The sequence below is a fragment of the Panthera onca genome, chromosome B3 (genome assembly GCF_046562875.1).
Source record: "Panthera onca isolate mPanOnc1 chromosome B3, mPanOnc1 haplotype 2, whole genome shotgun sequence".
Classification (NCBI taxonomy): domain Eukaryota; kingdom Metazoa; phylum Chordata; class Mammalia; order Carnivora; family Felidae; genus Panthera; species Panthera onca.
The window spans coordinates 66622507-66635065 of NC_138344.1; the positions used below are offsets into that span (position 1 = coordinate 66622507).

At 39.5% G+C, this 12559-nt stretch overlaps 1 long non-coding RNA gene across 1 annotated transcript in view; it reads right to left on the reverse strand.

Annotated features, from left to right (window-relative positions):
- Nucleotides 1-10106, reverse strand: part of LOC132669297 (uncharacterized) — a 142921-nt gene extending 132815 nt beyond the window's left edge. The window contains exon 1 of the long non-coding RNA XR_009606071.2: nucleotides 10022-10106. This is a non-coding gene — a long non-coding RNA (uncharacterized LOC132669297). The remainder of the gene's footprint in view (nucleotides 1-10021) is intronic.
- Between the last annotated feature and the right edge of the window lie 2453 nt (nucleotides 10107-12559).

Sequence of the window (12559 nt, forward strand, 5' to 3'; positions counted from 1 at the left end):
AAGAAGCCACTAGTTCAGGGTCTCTCTTCATCCATCATAGCCTACGCTTTTTCATATTGTAGATGGGTTCCAAAAGCAGCAAGCAAAAGAGGGTAGCCTAATGCGCAAGCACTTTTCCAGGCTTTGTTGCATTTTGTTTATGCCCTGTTGGCCAAAAACAATCACACGGTCAAGCCCAGAGTCCACGTGGAGCGGAGACACAACTGCATGCATACAGGAAAGTATAATTCGTTGGGGGTCACTACTGTAACTGTTTACACACTCAGCGTCTGGCTTCCATAATAGAGGAGAAATGCCTGAACTCTTCTTCTGGCAAGGCTTAGTCACAATGAATTAATGGAATAAAAGGGAAGAAGGGTGACATTAAGAAGAATAATGGATAATGGGTGGCAAAAATACATGATAAATGGTCACCATGGAACCCTGATTGGATTGTTGAAATGTAACTGAATCCACATAGATACTGTTTTATTCCTCTGAAAATTCTGGGCTGTGGACAGGTATCATCCATAAGGAATTCATAACTTCCCTAAAAAACCAGTTCCCCATTACAATGCATGTGAACTTTCCAAACTAGCCAAGGAAACTATGAATTATAATCTTGGTCTATTTTTTTTTTGAACAGCCATAATAAATATTCTTCAACTGATTTAGGTTACATCTGTTCACATTTCAATTCTTGTGTCTAAATGAAAAATAATAGAAGCCAAATATGAAATGTATATTTTAAAAGAAAATCGCTGCTCTAGAAACTTGTTATCTTATATGTCACACACTGTTTCTTTCAGTTTGATTGGTAAATAACAGTTACTGTACATAACCATGCTACTAACAGTACATTGAGAAATGAAAATAAGTAGATATTTTCTGGCATTTTAGTGCACAAATATAACCTCTTAACCTGCAGAATCCGAAGGTTAAGTCTCAAAACTGAGTCCATTAACCTTTCTAAATGGTTGTGATATTAAAAACTGACTCTTAATAGCTATGGGTCATCGTCTAATGCAATAACCATCAGCAATAAAGAATTATGGATTAAGAACATTATCTATCTATAAAATGGTCATTTATGACACTTGTGCACAGACCATCTCTAAAATGTACAGATAACCATGGCCAAGAGTTCAGACCTAATAATATACATTATGCTTTTATTAGTATAGTTATGATATTAGTGAGTTTTAAGAGAAAATCATTACATTTATAAAAGGTTCAGGGTGTTTACTTCAAACATGAAACTAACAAAGAAAACCTTCCAAATTCTCTTTCATTGAGCTCTAACTCAGCCAGGTGGGACTAGTAGACTCAGAAGGTCAAATAAAAAAGAAAATAAACATGTTTTTAAATTGTCTGGTGTCTGTGCCACAGAGCGAATTTGGACTCCTCTACATCATTGAGGAACAGCCAATATACAAAAGCTTCTGTGTCTTCTATCAAATAGAAAATTATTTGGATTGAGCTCTTTTTTGTTGTTTTTATCATAACAGAAAATTCAATATACACTTACAGACTAGTTACTATGTACCATCAGCAAGGATATGCTATGTCTGAAATTCCATAGATATGAATAAAAGAAACTTCGATTTTCTAATAGAGACTTAGCCTCAGTCAATATTCCTAAGGACTTCAGTTAATTTTCTTAAGGAATTGCCACAAAATAATCTTCTGAAGAAATAGAACCATAAAAATAGCCAAAATTAGTTATAGCTTCTAAACATGTTTACTGTATTAACCTGTGCTTTGTCTTCGGCCCTGCAAAAGCAAAAAACAAATGTACTCAGGGATGAAATTGCATTAAACCTTGTTCACCAGAAATGGAGAAAGACAAAGATACAGGGAAAAAAGACAGAAACTTGGGGTGCTTTGCATCTTCCAATATGTTTTTTAAAATTCTTTTGTTGAAACGTGTGTGCTTTCTTGTATGTTATTTAAAATTTGTTTATTTCAATTTCCTCCTCTACATTTAGTTAATAATTTATATCCTCACTATATGACTTGTTGGATACAGAATTAATGGCCCATATAATTCCAAGTAACAATGAAATTTTTAAAAATGCCACTGTTTAAAAACTTAAAATACAGACTTGTTAATAGAAAAATCTAGAATAGCGGATCCCTAAAATGTGCTTAAAAACACATCTCCTTTTTAAAAAAAATTTTTTTTTACATTTACTTATTTTTGAGAGACAGAAAGAGAGCACAAGTGGGGAATGGGTAGAGAGAGAAAGAGACACAAAATCTGAAGCATGCTCCAGGCTCTGAGACATCCGCACAGAGCCCGACGCGGGGCTCAAACCCACAAACTGAAATCATGAACTGATCCAAAGTCAGACGCTTAACCGACTGAGCCACCCAGGCACCCCAAAACACATCTTTGAGCAATCTGCAAATAAACATTCTCCACCTCATGGGGCCACTTAGGTCATCTTTAATAACTTTAATTCTTTTTAAAAGTTGCTTTCTGGGGCGCCTGGGTGGCTCAGTCGGTTAAGCGTCCGACTTCGGCTCAGGTCATGATCTCACGGTCCGTGAGTTCAAGCCCCGCATCGGGCTCTGTGCTGACAGCTCAGAGCCTGGAGCCTGCTTCGGATTCTGTGTCTCCCTCTCTCTCTGACCCTCCCCCGTTCATTCTCTGTCTCTCTCTGTCTCAAAAATAAACATTAAAAAAAATTAAAAAAAAAAAAGTTGCTTTCTTTTCTTCCCCTGCTCCTAGGAATCAAAGCCCTGATGCATTTACAACCGGTGCCTGCTGAAGAGAGACAACAATGTCTTTGTCAGTGAGGATCCTTGTCTCCATGGTCTAATTCAGATCACCTAGGTCATTCACCTTCCTCACAAAGTCCTTCATGACATTTATCCCAACTCTCCACGATTCCCTGGACTAGGATGACTAAAAACTGGTCCACTACATACATGATTGTAAGGCTCAAAAGCTTTGTCAAATAGAATTGCTAAAAAGAACTTCTTTTGTATTCCTCTGCCCCATATTCACTCTCAACTTATTGCTACTCAGTCTCAGGTCAGACTATTTTAAATGTTTTTATTTATTTTTGAAGGAAAGAGACAGAGCATGAGTGGGCCGGGGGAAGAGCAGAGAGAGAAGGAGACACAGAACCCAAAGCAGGCTCCAGGCTCTGAGCTGTCAGCACAGAGCCCGATGCGGGGCTTGAACTCACGAACTGTGAGATCATGACCTGAGCCGAAGATGGACACTTAACCTACTGAGCCACCCAGGCGCCCCTCAGGTCAGACTATTGTAAACCAATGCCAAAGAACTTGAGAAATTCTACAGGGTTGAATTAGTAAATCATATTAGTAAGTCACACACTGGATTAAATTATTAGGTTAATAGAAAAATAATTTCCAAGACACAATGACTCTCTAATAATCATAGAAGCATAGCTTTGGGGTTTTATTCCCTCTTACAGAGACCTCATGTTTATTTGGCATGCCAGACTGTAAGTTCCTTGGAAGAAGGATTTGTATCTTATTAACCTTTGCATCCAGCATATCTAATGTGGCAATCAGACTCCATACATGATATTTGTAAATTGATAATAACAAGTATTGAGCATCCTGTAGTTGAATGTTCAGTATATTTTGACAGATTATCACTGTATAAGCTCTTGAAGTGTTTCCAATCATGTTCTCAATTGGGCCACCACGTACAAACAGAGCTGAGAGTAGCTCGCTTTCTTTTGGTAAATTTGCTCAGGATCTGTCCTGTCATGTGGCTAGTTTGCCAAATTGCTTTCACCACAGGATGTTAAAACACCACAATAATCAACCAAACTATGTTAACCAGACTCCCCAAAGGCATATATCCCATGAAAAAAGTAGGAGCAATGCAATTTCACAATAAGTATAACATCGTTTCAAATTCTGTTGCCAGCAATTCTCAAAGGTGCCTTATGTGTGATCTCTTAACAAATATCTGGAATTCTTTTTCTGTAGTTATCCTTGTGAGTTTTAGAATAACCCATTGGGATTTCAGAAAAATATTTGTTTCTACTTGTTTATCTTCATCTCCTTCACCCTTCCTCTTATTCCTCTCCCCCTCTCCTTTCACACTCTCCTTTTGATTTTCAGATACTGCAAATGATAGAGTAGTCGAAGTCCCATTTCTTCATATTTCATTTCCTCAAATGCTGGGCATCCAGCAAGTCTTATTCTAACCACTGTCAGCTAGATTTTTTTTAATTTTTTTAATGTTTATTCATTTCTTGAGAGAGAGAGAGAGAGAGAGAGAGAGAGAGAAGAGGGGCAGAAGGAGAGGGAGACACAGAATCCGAAGCAGGCTCCAAGCTCTGAGATGCCAGCACAGAGACCAACACGGGGCTCGAACTCACAGACCAGGAGACTCTGAGCCAAAGTCGGATGCTCTACTGACTGAGCCACCCATGCGCCCCCACTGTCAGCTAGATTATTAACCAGGTATTGATATAGAGGGAAAGGGAATATGTTTTAGAGGAAGTGTCTCCCTAAAGGCGTGTACATTAAGTCAATTGCCCTTGAATAGTTATACAGGGGATTATTCACAGCAGTCCCCTTAGGGGGCTTTACTTACTTCAACAATACAGATGCTGCTAAAACCCTGGAACTTCTCCCTTGAAGTTTCCTTCAGGGCCTCTAGCACATTTTATTGGAGAGACACTTGGATATATAAATGTGAGTACTTTTTATTCAAAAGTGGTACAGAAAATGGGCGGGACAAACTAGCTTTGTTAGGATCTCACCATAAGTCAGAAGTTGTTTTTTTTTTTTTTTTTTTATTCTTAGTGTATTCTTAAATATTCTTAAAGTGAAGGCTTCCTTCAAATAGAAATATGGTTGTGCTTAGGTGACCTTGCAGGAGTTTCCTTCTTGTGGTAGAAGGAGGGGTTTCCATATGCCTTAAGGAACCGAATGACTGATGACAATCAGATTCACCTAAGAAGGAAGCTGTCTCTACAGTCCTTTTATGGCTTGAAGATCTTCTAAGAAAGGACAGGAAATAAAGAGCACGGATCTTTTCCACTGGGAAGCTCCTCCCTAAGAACATTCACTTATGGTACTCGCAACAGATGACATGGAACAGTAACAGAGGACATGAGCCCCTCCCATCTACGATTTCCAGCTGCATCTCCTGGAAAAATGATGTGTTAGTGCATGACAGTTCACTGATCTTGGCAGAGCATGTCTGTTTTGTGCAGTACGGAGGCTCAGAAGTTCACGTGGAGTCTCGTTCACCTTCCTGTTCCCTCCTATTCTTTCCTCTGGCCCACTATTCCTCATTCCAGCACCAGACAACATACATTGTATGGAGACATTTGATAAGATATAGGAAGGAATATATGGCCAACCTTAGCATACTGCCCACTTGTCCTCTCCCACAGATACACTAAAAGGGGGAACAGGAGTTAGGACACCCCTTAGGATATTAGGATGTCAGATGAAATATCCAGAACACATTGACGTTCCTTCCATCTTTCCTTCTCTCCAACGTATTTTTCAACAACTAAAATTGTGGGAACTATTATCTGGACTTTAATATAAAGTTACATACTTTCCTACAGAAAATTTCTGCAGTCCATCCTCATTTCCCCATCTTTTATTTATTATTTATATATATTTTTTTGAGACAGAATGAGTGAGAGTGAGCCAGCATGAGCTGGGGAGGGTCAGAGAGAGAGAAGGAGACACAGAATCGGAAGTGGGCTCCAGGCTCTGAGCTGTCACCACAGAGCCCGACGCGGGGCTCAAACCCACCAACTGTGAGATCATGACCTGAGCCGAAGTCAGACGCTTAACTGAGCCACCCAGGTGCCCCTGGGAAAGATTTTCTATAACAAAAATACACGATACAGGCAGCTGTGCTCTCTGTCTCTGGTAATGGTGTATTAGAGATGTGACACTTGGAGCAGAATGGTCATCTTGAGACCCATAGGGATAATAGCTGTCATGCTGCGGATGGCAGAATAAGAAGAATAGAATCTGGATCTAGTGATGTGGCGTTGCTGCTTCATCACCCACCCCTGATATACCCTACCTTCAGACTTAACACATACATGACAATTTTTTTAAAGTCCCATTTGTCATGGCCTGAGCTGAAACCAAGAGGTGGATGTGTAACTGAGCCACCCGTGTGGATTCCTATGTCCCATTTGCTTTTTAAAGTCTCTTTTGTTTTCTGATGAATTGCAACCTAAAGCATCCTAACAGTCCTCAAGACAATTCAACAAACACCCCCACTTTGCACCCATGAGCCCAGGAATCCATTTTCACATACTACAGAAGGCTGATCATTATCTAAGGCCCTTAAACTCCAAAGGCTGCTTTACAAGAGGCTCAAGGAGTCCTCTGAAAATCTTCACTTACTGCTACAACGGAGATGGGATCTAGCAGTTTCAAGATATGGAAAGAAATTCCTCTACTGACTTCAGTTCTCTCTCTGCTTTCTGTTTTGGTCACTTTATCACAACATTGAAACTTACTTGTTTTCTGTAGCTTCTAAGAAGGCCAGATAGCAAAGTAGCTTAAAGAATGGGGTCTGGAGTCCAAAGATCTTTATTCAAATGTTATCCCCTCTACTTTGTGCAAATTATAGGACATGTAACTGATAGGGCCACTGTTTCCTATCTGAATAGACATAAAAGAACCTCCTTCCGAAGGTTTTACATGGAACTTAGTAGCCCTGAATGCAGTCAACTTATATTCAGGAAATCTTTAATTTTGCCTCTACAAGCTGACTGCCAATAGACAGACTTCAGGAATGTTCAGGACAATCCAGATAGAGGACTAGAGGATTGGAAGGACTATTTCTGCATGGAAGTATACCCACTTATCTGGGGTCTCATTAAGATTTCTGAGCAAAACTCACATCTTTTGAAAAAGACAGGAGAAATAAGTTCTCCATCCAAAAGAAGGTGCTCGTGGAAGGCTTCTTGACCTTCCTATCGAAAAGGACACTACTGATGAGCCCCACCAAGCTGAGATGAGCAGGCAAATTGACTACCACCCAGAAGCTCCCCTTAAGTGTGTGGGTTTAATGTCCTGTCTGCAAAGAGTGGAAAGAGAACATTTTCATATACTTTGAGGAACAATGAGAAATATTGAAAGCACTGCCTTTTCACTTTGTCTTACCCACCCCCCTCCTTTTTTTTTTTTTTTTTTTCAGGTCAAATAGTTGCAGCACTGAAAATCCGACAGAGTCATCAGAAGAAATACAAAAGAGGACATCTTCTCTCAAAATAAGCTTAAGCACCTTATACAGCGGCAGAGCTCACAAAAAATTAAGTAAATAATGGATGAACACTAACACCGCTGTGCATTCAATACATGATTTAAGTCTTGGAACATTTCCAAGTGTTTATTTGCAAATATGTGCTTCTGGGCGTTCACATATCCAAATTCCAATTCTGCATAATTTAAATTCTAAACATTATATAGATAATGCAAAGTTTATACAAGGGGTACGGAAATATCCATCTTTACAGCACTGACACTACATAAAGCAATATTTTCTGGTAATAATGTAAAAACCTTAAATTTTTAAATTGTTTCCTTTAAAAATAATTGCCAGGGTTAGCACGGCGAACGGTTTGACAAGGCAATAAAGCTTTGTGACTTTACAGCCCTGTGTTTCGTTTAAACAGTTACACCGTGACATTTGGTGACCATTAGGCACACTTAATCTGATAGATTCCCTGCCCTCTTTCCATTCCCACTCCAGACCCACCGACAGTAAAACAAACAAAAAAACCTTTCAGAACATTAGGACAAGTTTTGAACAAAGTTCCATTGTTTTCAGAGTCCTTATCTCACTTCTATTAAGGATTCAATAGTGCATTCCTGGAAGAGGCGATGGAAAGAATCGTGTTTAAGGGTTTATTCCAGAGGTAGGAGACAATCGTGAGTGGGGGGAAAAAAACCCACAGAAAAGTCAAATAGCACCTTTTGAATTCTCTTCGAGTAAATCCTAAAAATGTAGGCTATGCTAATTATTACTTGGCATGCAAGATCATTTGTACTTTATTAAGTCCCCTCTTTTCACTGGGGAGGAGACAGCTACATGTTTTGATATCTGCCTGTACCACAAGGTAGCCTTTGAGGAGTGCTGTGTTAAATAGAAGTACAAACCAGAGCCCATGTGTTTTCTGACCTTATAGGAATTTGATATGTAACTAAGCGTGGGCATGTGTTAAGTCATATTCTGGTCCAAATTAAGAAACTTGAATTAAACTGCTTCAGGAAGGATTTTTTTTTTCCTACATGTGAAACTAACCTCAGACAAAACACTGGGGTCTTGCTCAGGGGAAAACTGCTAAAATATAGCACAGAAGCACTAAAAACACCCAGTATTTGCCAAACAGATTTCACACAAGCTTCTCCATTGTAGGGCTGGGTAGTCCTGCCACTTTGGACCTTACCACTTATTTCTCTACAGGGTTTGATGTGGATGAATATAGGCTTTCTAGGATTTTTATGTGCCCCTTTATTTTTCTGATCATCTCTAAACCATGCCCTTAAAAGTAAGAGCCTTTGAGAATCTCTAGCAAATTAAAATTTATCTTTTTCACCTATGTTCATTTTCCTCTAGAACACACCTATCTTATGGGTGTTTTCTTGTTGTTTTTCTATATAAAATAAAATGCAATCAGCCATTTTCAAATGCACAATAAACCCAGTTTACCCTAATAGAGTTATTATTACAAAGAGAAGCTTATCCATAGCATGTAGGTGGCTAATGAAGGAATGTACCTACAAGATATTTTGCCTGCTCAAGAATGCCAAGACCTCCAGTATTTTTTTTTCTCTAAATTCTCTGTTAAACTAATTCCGTGTGATAGGCAGATATGTCCTCCACATGCTGGTGAATTAAAATTCAGCTTTCAGTGAATAAGATTAATTGCCTCTTCAGACAAAGCTGGATTTGCGCTCCTATTAGAGAAAGGGGAGGGGGGGGGTGAAGCATGGGGCAGGGTGCCAGCTAGACCGCAGTATTCAGTTACACGTGAAATGATTTGTAATTCTGAGTAATCACTTAGGACAAGCCCTTGCACCATTTTATCTATACATGACTCTAGGCCAAAGTCAATACTCATAGTAAAATAATGAGATGAAGCTAACTGAGCCCTTTTATTAATGCTCCAAGGAGCAAATCTGATGCTTGAGTTTCTCCCATTGAAAGTATCCACTTCTTCCTAAAAAATGAACAAGTGGGTCAGGATGCCCAGTAGCGGCCAGGGTACCGGCTTCAGCAAAAATCATAAATAACCAACCCTTCCTGCCTTCCCACTTTCTGTTTGTACACTAGGCTTTACCCGGCTGCAGGTGAAAACACATGAATTTTGCATTACCTCTAGGCTCATTAAAGAGATCTGGCTCTCTCCTAATAGCTTCCCCTCACTTAGGGGGAGACACACACACACACACACACACACACACACACACACCATCATGAACCTTAAGAGAAACAATGCATAGTACTTTTGCTTTCTCTTCCTCATCACTCTTATAAAGAAAATCAACTGTTCTAGCAAATGCACAGCTTGGTGACAGAGTCAGCATGCAACTGTGAGGAAAATGAGATGGGTAACCAGCTGTCCCAGTTTCCTGGGAATGGGGTTTGAGAAGGGAAAGGGGAAGGAAGGGTATAGGGAAATCTTGCTTTTAGCCCTCAGTGTTGTTTTCCCCACGTTACCACCAGTCCTGTGACCAATCTTGCAAATAGGTATTAGCTTTAAATGGCTCCCTAAGTAGTGATCAATGTATTACTCTTCTCCATGCTGGTTGAAGGCCTAAAGATCCACTAGGAAAACTTAAAAAACAATATATTATCCTTAATGTCATTTTCTACAACTTGTAGAAACAAACTAACTTATGTGATGAGTAAAATTGTCTTTTATTAGAAAAATCCCACAGAATATTTCCACTTATCACCTAAAAACACATCCAAACTTTTACTTATTAAGGCAAAATCTCCATATACATGTACTCCAATATAAGACAACATAGGTATACTAGAAGGACATCCACATACCTGTATTCAAATTTCAGAGGGGTCTTCTATTCGCTAGGTGACTCTTCCAAGTCTCTTGGTATCTCTGACCACAGCCTCCTCATCTGCAAAGAGAGGACCACACATTTACCGGCAAATTGTAATGAGTAAAGCTTAGTTCAATATCAAGTTCATAAATATGATTACCCACATCCCTCCATCCCCTGGATTATTCTTATTATGAGGGGTATAAACCATTGATATAAATGGATCGTATAGAGATTTCAATCAAATGACTCCTAGTATTTCTCTAATGAGAGCTTTTGGTTGGTGACCAAAATAGCTTTTTTCTGAATTTCACTTCCATTGGTGTGTTCATTTGTAGATATGCCAGCAAACATGAAACTTCCCTTTAAAAAAAGCTTGGTCACCGGGGTGCCTGGGTGGTTCAGTCAGTTAAGTGTCCGACTTTGGCTCATGTCATGATCTCATGGCTCAGAGCCTAAACCCTGCGTCAGATTCTGTCTCCCTCTCTCTCTGCCCCTCCCCCGCTCAGGTTCTGCCTCTCTCTCTCTCTCAAAAATAAATACACATTTAAAAAAATTTTTAAAAAGAAAAAAGCTTAGTCACAAACCAAACAGTCATGGGAAATTGCTAAAAGGTCCAGGTCCCTACGTACTGAGTACATACCGAGTGCATATTAACTTCATTTTTCTCAGCCTTAGCTTGGTTTTCTCACACAGCCTGAACTTGGAGTGGTAGTTTTTTAATCGAGATTTCAGGACGCACAGTTCCTACGACTATACAGCTTGCATGTCCTTGGAGAAACTTTCAGTCTAATGAGGACTCAAGGTATGCAACACACATATCCACATGAACAAACCCATGTTTGGCACATGATTGCCAAACATATAGGGAGAAGGACCTTTAGGTAGAAGACAAAACACACAGAAAGTCACCAACACTTAAGAAAGCTTGGCATTAGGGTAGCCCGCAACTAGTCTGGTGTACGGGAGTGCAGAGAGTAAATGGAGGGAGGCGTGGAAAGAATGGAGAACAGAAAGGAGAAGCCCCAGCCGGATGGTATTTATTGGCACTTCTAAAGTGTTTGTACCTGATCTGGAAGCCAGATCCTCTGCAATTTTAACATGACAAAGGATCACTTGGGGAGCTTGTTAAAATACAATTGAGGTCCTGCCACCATCAGTTCTAATTCAGAAATCCTGGTGTGACTCCTGAGAATCTGCTTTCTAACAAGCTCTCCAGGTGATTCCAATGGAAGGTGATACAGAAAACTCAATTTGAGAAACATGGCTGCAGGATATGGGGAGTCATTAGGGATTTATCAGAGCGGTAATATAATCAGATATATGACATAAGAAGATAAATAGTTCGTAGAGAATAAATTGGAGGACACCATAACTAGAAGGAGGTGCATAATCCAGTTGGGAAGTTTTTTCACTGGTGCAGGAGGGAAATTATGAGACACTGAACTGAGTACCATTAGATGAGAATATAAGGAAGAAGTATAAAGCTTTAGCAGGACATAGTGGCTTACTGTTTGGGAAGTGGAAGGAATCTAGCACGACTTCAGGTTTTCTGTTTTGTGTTCTGCTGATGATGATTATGTTGAAACAGCTTATATAGGAAGATGAGTAATCTGGGGGCATAGGAGTTACATTTTTCATATGTCACATTTAATAAAATGGTTAATGTATGGGCTTTGGAGTCAGATAAGCTGGATTTAAAGCCTACCTCTGTCGCTTAACTTCTGTGTAATATGGACACGTTGCTTCACCTCTCAGATGTAAACGTAGGGGAAAAGTTCAGGGATTTTGATGAGTAAATCAGCTAATGTAAGAAAAGACTTTAGTACAATGCCTGAAAGTGATTAATAAATGCCAGTAATTTTTATTTTTAATGTTATTTTGAATGCCATCATCATTAGCTAGCTGAAGATATTCCATAGCCAGATGAAAATATCACACAGCTGATTATTAAAACTTTACTACAGATAAGATCATCCGGAGAGAGAGAAACGAGAGAAACATTTGAAAAAACAAAGACTAATAGAGTCCAGGGGAATATAAATGCTTCAGTTGATAGATGAACTGGATGAAGCCGAGGAGTGATCACACAGAAAAAATAAACAGAAGATATTGTAGGTCAACGGTGTAGAGCAGCTTAAGGTAGAAGAAGTTATCAGCAGTGTCGCATGTTTCAGATGGTCAGGAAAAATAAAAGTCAAAAAAAAAAAAGTCTGCTGTATCTGACAAATGGGAAAACACGGATGACCTTAATTAGAATGGTTTCAGGGCAATGGGGGCAAACTTCTTCCCTCAGCTCTGAGACAAAGGACATAAAGAAGTGTTCAAAATGCCAGAAACCGGAGGTGCAGAATATAAAAGTTGAATGTGTTCCTGTCAGAGAACACCAAGTTTCTCTCTAAAATTAGGGGGAGATCTCTGGTGAAAGCAAAGTGGTGATGCTGGGAGGCAGGGTAGGCACTAGAGGGAGAGGGGAGAATTAGGAATAAGTAATGAGGGACAAGGGACTTTACCAGGGACTGTAAAAGCCACC